At 41.0% G+C, this 8,240-nt stretch overlaps 1 long non-coding RNA gene across 1 annotated transcript; it reads right to left on the minus strand.

Annotated features, from left to right (window-relative positions):
- Positions 1-784: 784 nt before the first annotated feature.
- Positions 785-7,406, minus strand: LOC144888430 (uncharacterized). The gene is made up of 2 exons (XR_013621005.1): positions 7,062-7,406; positions 785-2,535 (listed from the first exon to the last, which is right to left on the minus strand). It is a non-coding gene; the product is annotated as an uncharacterized LOC144888430 (long non-coding RNA).
- Between the last annotated feature and the right edge of the window lie 834 nt (positions 7,407-8,240).

Raw genomic sequence — 8,240 nt, forward strand, 5'->3', positions numbered from 1 at the left:
CTTCTTTATGCCGTGGTGGCCTTCTTTATGCCATGGTGGCCTTCTTTATGCCATGGTGGCCTTCTTTATGCCATGGTGGCCTTCTTTATGCCATGGTTGCCTTATTTATGCCATGGTGGCCTTCTTCATGCCGTGGTGGCCTTCTTCATGCCGTGGTGGCCTTCATGCCGTGGTGGCCTTCTTCATGCCGTGGTGGCCTTCTTTATGCCGTGGTGGCCTTCTTTATGCCGTGGTGGCCTTCTTTATGCCGTGGTGGCCTTCTTTATGCCATGGTGGCCTTCTTTATGCCATGGTGGCCTTCTTTATGCAGTGGTGGCCTTCTTTATCCCATGGTGGCCTTCTTTATGCCATGGTGGCCTTTTTTATGCCATGGCGGCCTTCTTTATGCCATGGTGGCCTTCTTTATGCTGTGGTGGCCTTTATGCCAAGGTGGCCTTCATGTCAAGGTGGCCTTCATGTCAAGGTGGCCTTCTTTATGCCACGGTGGCCTTCTTTATGCCGTGGTGGCCTTCTTTATGCCATGGTAGCCTTCTTTATGCCGTGGTGGCCTTCGTTATGCCATGATAGCCTTATTTATGCTGTGGTGGCCTTCTTTATGCCATGGTGGCCTTCTTTATGCCGTGGTAGCCTTCTTTATACCGTGGTAGCCTTCTTTATGCCATGGTGGCCTTTTTTGCCGTGGTGGCCTTATTTATGCCGTGGTGGCCTTCTTTATGCCAAGGTGGCTCTTGGAGAATTAATAACAATTACTGGTGTTATGTTACTAAAACTTCAAGAGCCTCGGTTTAGCAAAATCAATGTTTTATTCACTTTTGAGAATTTGTTGTATACTTGAGAATTTGTTGTATACTAAGCCGAGATCTTTAATGAGTCTTTGTTCCAGTCTTTGTTGAAGCTCGTTTGGTAGATCTTGGTTGAAGCTCAGTCTGTAGGTCTTTTGAAGCTCGTTCCGTTGCTGACCAGTCTTCAGTTGTTCCCCATCCACTCTGCTAGTCCACTGCTTCTCCATCACTCTCCCAGTTCTCTGCCTCTCCAATGCAACTTTCCCTTGGTTTTAAAGGCCCAGACTCCTTCATCCAAAAGCCTTTATTTGGCTCTTTTGGCCACCCCTCTATTTTGGGAGACTGAGAGCACCACTTTATTCTGTTCAAGAGGTCAAATGCTCTGACCTGCTGTGGGGGAATTTGCAGCCTGTGTGCAGTGGCCTGAACATAGGCTATTTTCTACACAGATGGCAGTCCACGAGCATTACACATTCTGTTTCCTTAAATTAACTCTCTCTCTCTGGACCACCTGTTAGCTCTTTAACAGAAGCTAAATAGTTCAAGAGGATTCACAGTTTTATCAAACTGCACCACAGAGCATTTTACACCAGATCACATTCGGTAGTTATATTAACAATATGGTCAATATGAATATTTATTCCCCAACAGTCCCCGGTTTTTTCTTTTATGTTTATATTAACCATTAATCTAAACATTACCACATTAAATATTCAACCCACTAATCTGGTAATTCAATTTCCTAAGGCATACACCGTCATTCTGGAAGAATTTTGATCACAATACATTTCCTTATTCATTGACTCTTTCTATGTTGATAATTCAATTCAACTCATTTGCATAAAGATCACAAAACATTTCACCTTCACCAAAACGCAATAATTTCAGTTCATCAAAATAATAAAGCATCTGCAACATTTGGCAAAGTATTTGCCTTTAATCAAATATTGACTTTCTTTGTTTGAAAAAAGGGGCGGATCACTTGTGTTTGGAATTTCAGCATAAAACAATTTTCTCCTGTTGTCTTCATCACACCTTCACTATTTGCATAGGATTTTCCGCTGTTGTGATAGCTGGGCAGAGTCAAAGACTGACCCTGCTCTCCATGCAGCATCCTTGCCACTCTTGCGGTGAGCCATAGTAGATTTGAACAAGGCCTCCATCCAGTTGTAGTCGACTTGCCTCCTCACTAATCGTGAGCATGGAGCAAGTATTGATGTGATGTTGATTTTTCAACAAGATGTGGAGCAGGGATGCCGGATGCATCCGCAATGATGATGTTGGGACCATGGCACTCAGTTGTCCATGGTCCATACCAGGAGCACACAGCAGAATCGTGCACAGCTGTTGTGAAGGAAAAAGCAGTCGTTCGCTTGCAGCTCCATGCTGGCTCCCCGGAAGTTGGTGAAGTAATGACACACGTCACCGTATCCCGTAAACGTTGCAGGTAAAATATCGTCGTCCTGCAATTGCTGATGTGATGAATGTTCGAGGTATTTGAACACAAGTAAGTGATCGCCCTTTTCCATATGTTGCAGTGTGACCCAGACAAATGGTCACATAATTTTCCCTTGGTGAAGGTAAACATCCATCTTCCAAAGGAGCATTTCTTCATTATTCTTTGAGAAAGAGGGTGTATGCCAAGATTAACTTCATTTTCACAAATTTTCCTTTTTCAAACTTCTTCCCAGATGTCGTTATCACTCCATTTGGGATGTGGTCTTGTCTTTCCTTTACTTAGCCACATTTATATCTGCTCTCCACACAGATTGAATCAGATGGGGTACATTGTAACATGAAATCACTATCTTTTATAACAACTTCACACGAATCTATCTATAATTCCAGCAATCTCTGTGTGTCTGTCTGTGTGTCTGTGTGTTTGTCTGTGACCGCTGTTTCTCGACAACCACGGGTCCGATATACTTGAAACTTGCCAGGTATATTGCTGGGGACCCGAGGATGTGCCTTTTCAAGGTTTCATATTAATCGGACAATTACTTACCGAGCTATGTCCAAAAAACGCTTCAACCAATCAGAGAGCAGCGAGCTATCACGTGTGCCGAACGTGGCGATCAGACTCTGCCTCGGACGGCACATTTGACAGCGTATTCATTTATTTCACGTTGGAAAACTATGTTGCCGTTAAACTATGTTTTAAAACGAATTCAAACTGCGATTAAATTAAAACGATTCATCCTAACTGCGATTTGCGAACTTCCGGACAGTGACGACTGTCCGGCAGCACGCTTTCCGGCATCCAATCACAGAACGCTTTGTTGCGTAGGCGTGGCCGATGTGAGACGAGCGGAGCTGAGCGCGTTATGAGCTGACCGCCATTACGGTACGTAATTCGATTTCTTATGCGCATTATTTCTCCCAATTCATTCATCTCCCAATTTCTCCCAATTCAATTCGTATCACTAATAAAAACGAATTTGCGATTCATTCGCTTTCCTGCGCGTTTGTGCACGCGATGGCGATTGCTTTACCAAACTCCGGAAGCCGTTCGCTTTGGACCAAACCATTGCATGAGGGGGGGGTTCTGTGGTCGTTGCGAATGGACCAAACCATTCATGTAAATAGAGGGGGGGGATTGTCACTGTACTCGCAAGCCGTTCGCCGTTCGCTTTGGCGTTGCGAATGAACCAAACCATTTCATGTAAATAGAGGGGGGGGGGATATAATTTTAGATAGATATATAGTACGGGCATATATATAGTACGGGCATGCCCTAGTAATATTCAAATCAGACATGTGTTTTACACTACTAAAACTAAGAATAGCATCCACAATTGCTTTGTTTAAATTAAATTTAAATAAAATCAGATCAGATTAAATTAATCAGATCAAAATCAATCAGATCAATCGGATCAGAATCAGAATCAATTCAATTATGCAATTTCAATCAATTTATCAATATTCATCAATAAAATTCTAATAATAATATATAATAAAATAATATAAATGATAATATCCAAATTCACATTTATCAGTCTGATACCGAATTGAAACCAATGTCTGATACTGAACTATGATATGGGATCAACATTACTCTATACCTAAACCTTTTCCCAATGTTGCCAAAACAGTTCCATCCACTGACGGGGAATATGAGCATCGGTCGTCACCGTTTGACCCATATCTGCCGTCAGTTGACAAATCACCGTTCTGCCCCGTGATCCTATCTGACATATTTATTTTATTTTTTTATTTTTTTTTCCAATCTTGTCTGGTCATTATATCACAAATTCAAATACATTACTGTCTTACATGGGAAAAATGAATTGATGGTGCACCTCATCAAATCATTCCCCATCAGAACATCATAAGGTTACATCATAAGGTTACATCATAAGGTTACAATTTCTAAGGTTACATCATAAGGTTACAATTTCTAAGGTTACATCATAAGGTTACATCATAAGGAACATCATAATATTGACCAATGCAATTCAATCACATTAAATTGCACACCTCCTACAAACTTTGTGACCTGTAATATAGCATTAATCCTGCGGGGCTGTAAAACTATCCTTAACAGCCCATGCACTCAATTTACATCAACCCAATGATGACATGCCTGACATGATGACATGATGACATGATGACATGCCTGACAATCATAGCAATTTTCATGATTGTAAAATCATGACCATTGTAAATCATTGTGATTATAAATCGTAAATGTAATTGTAAATAAATTGTAAATAAAAAATTGTAAATCATTACCCTAATCAGAGTCATACCATAATCATCCATTGCAGAAGACAAACATTTACTGTATCATTACATCCACGTGGTATAATCAGCAATGAAACAGTTTATCATTAACAAAATTTGAGAATGAACATCAATAATAATCAACAATATGACAATCATAATGACAATAATGAATCTCATAAACAATGAGAGAAAACAATGAGAACTATGAAAAGGGAAACAGCTAAAAGTGAAACAAAAGAGGAGGAAAGGAGGAGGAAAGAGGGGAGGAAAAGGGTGGGGAAGGGAGGAGGAGAAGTGGCAGAATGCCAAGGGAGGAATGAGGCTGGGGGGGGGGGGGGGGGTGGGGCGGGGCTCCCTTAGGGGTATTAATACTATGCGAAATACGACACTCATTGTATTTTTCTAAAAATAACTGTGTATGATTGGCTGCACTTATTCTCCCTTACAAGGCTGTGAAAGGTTATATGATGGATACTATTGTCCCTCTCGACCTTCGGTGCAAATCATACACTCATCTGTGTATTATTTTAACGATGTAAACTGTGTCGTACCATTTCACAAATTATTGTAGCAGTATTGGGGCCATGGTTGGAGGAGGGGGGGGGAGAGAGGGGTGCAAAAACACATGCATACCCACACATACATACCCACACCCATACACACAAAAACACAGCAAGACCACATAATGAGGTGATATGCTAAATCAATATGGGATCCATATGGGATATGCAATCCCATTCAATCCCATACAATCAACGATCCTATACATGCCTCATACAATCAGTAATATAACATGATTTGGAGGGGGTGGATAATGGTAGAATGAAGTTAGGGTTAGGATTGGGTTGGGGTCAACAAATTCATGTACATGTAAATTCATTCATGTATAAACAGATCACAATATATTTCATCATTGGTTTCCCTCCATTTAATTGCCTTGTCAAATGTCATAGTATCTTATATCAATAAATTCCCTTTTTAAAATCTTAAAAGACAGATGAAATATAAAATGATCAAAGGTACATTCGATGGTTCTATTTTTTAGAGATTCCGGATCACAGTAGCATGGGATTGGCTCTCATTAAATTTCATCTTGATTGAAGGATTTTTAGCTGTGGTCCAAGATGGCCGCCGCCATAAAAAATCCTAAAAATATATATATTTTTCTCTAATCAGGATGTAAATATACAGGTAAAAAGTAAGTTTGGAGAGAAAAAAGGAAGGGGGAAGGGATACAGAAGGGAAGAAAAAATGGGGGGTTTGGATAGGGGGGGGACGGAAGGAGGGAGGGGGAAAGGGCGAGGGAAGGTTGGGGGGTGTAGGGCAAGAAAAGGTGAAAGAGGTTACATTTAAAAAATCGCTTCTGATCCCATATGTAGAAGTGGACGGGACCCAGGACACAACACCAACCGGTTGCCATGGGCAACCTGCCTGCACGCATTCCAGTGGCAGGATCAGTGTGTGCAAATCTTACTTGGAGATGAGACAGAAAAAAATCGTTTCTGATCCCATATATAAGTGTGGACTAGGGCCCAAACCGCAACATCAAGCGTTGCCATGGGCAACCTGCCTGCACACATTTTACAACCTGCCCGGCTGGACGTGGAAAAGAATGCCTATTTTTAGACTGTCTGTCGACTCGTGCAGACAAATTGGTTAATGCCAAACAATGCTAAATGCTAAATTCACTTTTGTTACCACACTGGGAATGCATGTTTGAAAATCGAATCCAGCCGATTTTACCATTATTTGGCTTACTGTACAGATGCTGTATAAAATCGCTTTTTACTGTAAAATCGCTTTAAAAAATCGCTTTTAATCGCTTTAAAAAATCGCTTTTAATCGCTGTTCAACTTGTGCGATGTATATCGACTCGTCCCTCGTGACTACATCAAAAAGAGGCTCACCACAGGAAAAATATTATATAAGTCTCAACCGTAGGAACCCAGCAAATTTGAATCATCATACAAAAGGAATGGGGAGATATGTAACACAGACCATTGAACTGAAATAACGTATGAAATCAAATGAATACACAAAAGCATATTCATACACACAAAATATTTTCATGACTGGACGAATACAGCACCGTTTTCGCTAACGTCCCGGGATACGTTAGTGGCTCTTTGCACTCGTAGAATGTACCGAAAAAAAATTCAAATTACAGAGAAAAAACAAAAAAAACAATTTATTATTATTATTTAAAAAAAAAAAAAAAAAATTTTTCGTCATGACTTCTGAAATTTAAAAAAAAATCGTACAATAATTATACAGTATATACGATATCAGTGGTTCTTCATGAAAGCACAGCACCTTTTCCAAAGACAAAAGGCTTTAGAGGATATTTGTGACGGTCCATGGCACCCTTCCTGAAAAATGCGTATACATAAATTTTGGAAGAAAAAGAGAAAAAAAAATTGTCATGATTTCTGAAACCTGTTAAAGGCCTCGTGTTTTTTCCTTCCACACATCAACAAACATACACAAAACTCAAACACTGAACTATTTGCGCAGATTAACATCAGACTACACAGATAACAAACAAAAGCTTACCTTGTTTACCTGGGCAGTTGAGTCCCTACGGGCCACCACTTCTTGGAGAATTAATAACAATTACTGGTGTTATGTTACTAAAACTTCAAGAGACTCGGTTTAGCAAAATCAATGTTTTATTCACTTTTGAGAATTTGTTGTATACTTGAGAATTTGTTGTATACTAAGCCGAGATCTTTAATGAGTCTTTGTTCCAGTCTTTGTTGAAGCTCGTTTGGTAGATCTTGGTTGAAGCTCAGTCTGTAGGTCTTTTGAAGCTCGTTCCGTTGCTGACCAGTCTTCAGTTGTTCCCCGTCCACTCTGCTAGTCCACTGCTTCTCCATCACTCTCCCAGTTCTCTGCCTCTCCAATGCAACTTTCCCTTGGTTTTAAAGGCCCAGACTCCTTCATCCAAAAGCCTTTATTTGGCTCTTTTGGCCGCCCCTCTATTTTGGGAGACTGAGAGCACCACTTTATTTCTGTTCAAGAGGTCAAATGCTCTGACCTGCTGAGGGGGAATTTGCAGCCTGTGTGCAGTGGCCTGAACATAGGCTATTTTCTACACAGATGGCAGTCCACGAGCATTACACATTCTGTTTCCTTAAATTAACTCTCTCTCTCTGGACCACCTGTTAGCTCTTTAACAGAAGCTAAATAGTTCAAGAGGATTCACAGTTTTATCAAACTGCACCACAGAGCATTTTACACCAGATCACATTCGGTAGTTATATTAACAATATGGTCAATATGAATATTTATTCCCCAACAGTGGCCTTCATGTCAAGGTGGCCTTCTTTATGCCACGGTGGCCTTCTTTATGCCACGGTGGCCTTCTTTATGCCGTGGTGGCCTTCTTTATGCCATGGTAGCCTTCTTTATGCCGTGGTGGCCTTCTTCATGCCGTGGTAGCCTTCTTTATGCCGTGGTGGCCTTCTTTATGCCGTGGTGGCCTTCGTTTTGCCATGGTAGCCTTCTTTATGCCGTGGTGGCCTTCTTTATGTCATGGTGGCCTTCTTTATGCCGTGGTAGCCTTCTTTATACCGTGGTAGCCTTCTTTATGCCATGGTGGCCTTCTTTATGCTGTGGTAGCCTTCTTTATGCCATGGTAGCCTTCTTTATGCCATGGTGGCCTTCTTTATGCCATGGTGGCCTTCTTTATGCCGTGGTAGCCTTCTTTATGCCGTGGTAGCCTTCTTTATA

The sequence above is a fragment of the Myxine glutinosa genome, chromosome 12 (assembly GCF_964187855.1).
Source record: "Myxine glutinosa chromosome 12, kmMyxGlut1.1, whole genome shotgun sequence".
In the NCBI taxonomy this organism is placed as follows: Eukaryota; Metazoa; Chordata; class Myxini; order Myxiniformes; family Myxinidae; genus Myxine; species Myxine glutinosa.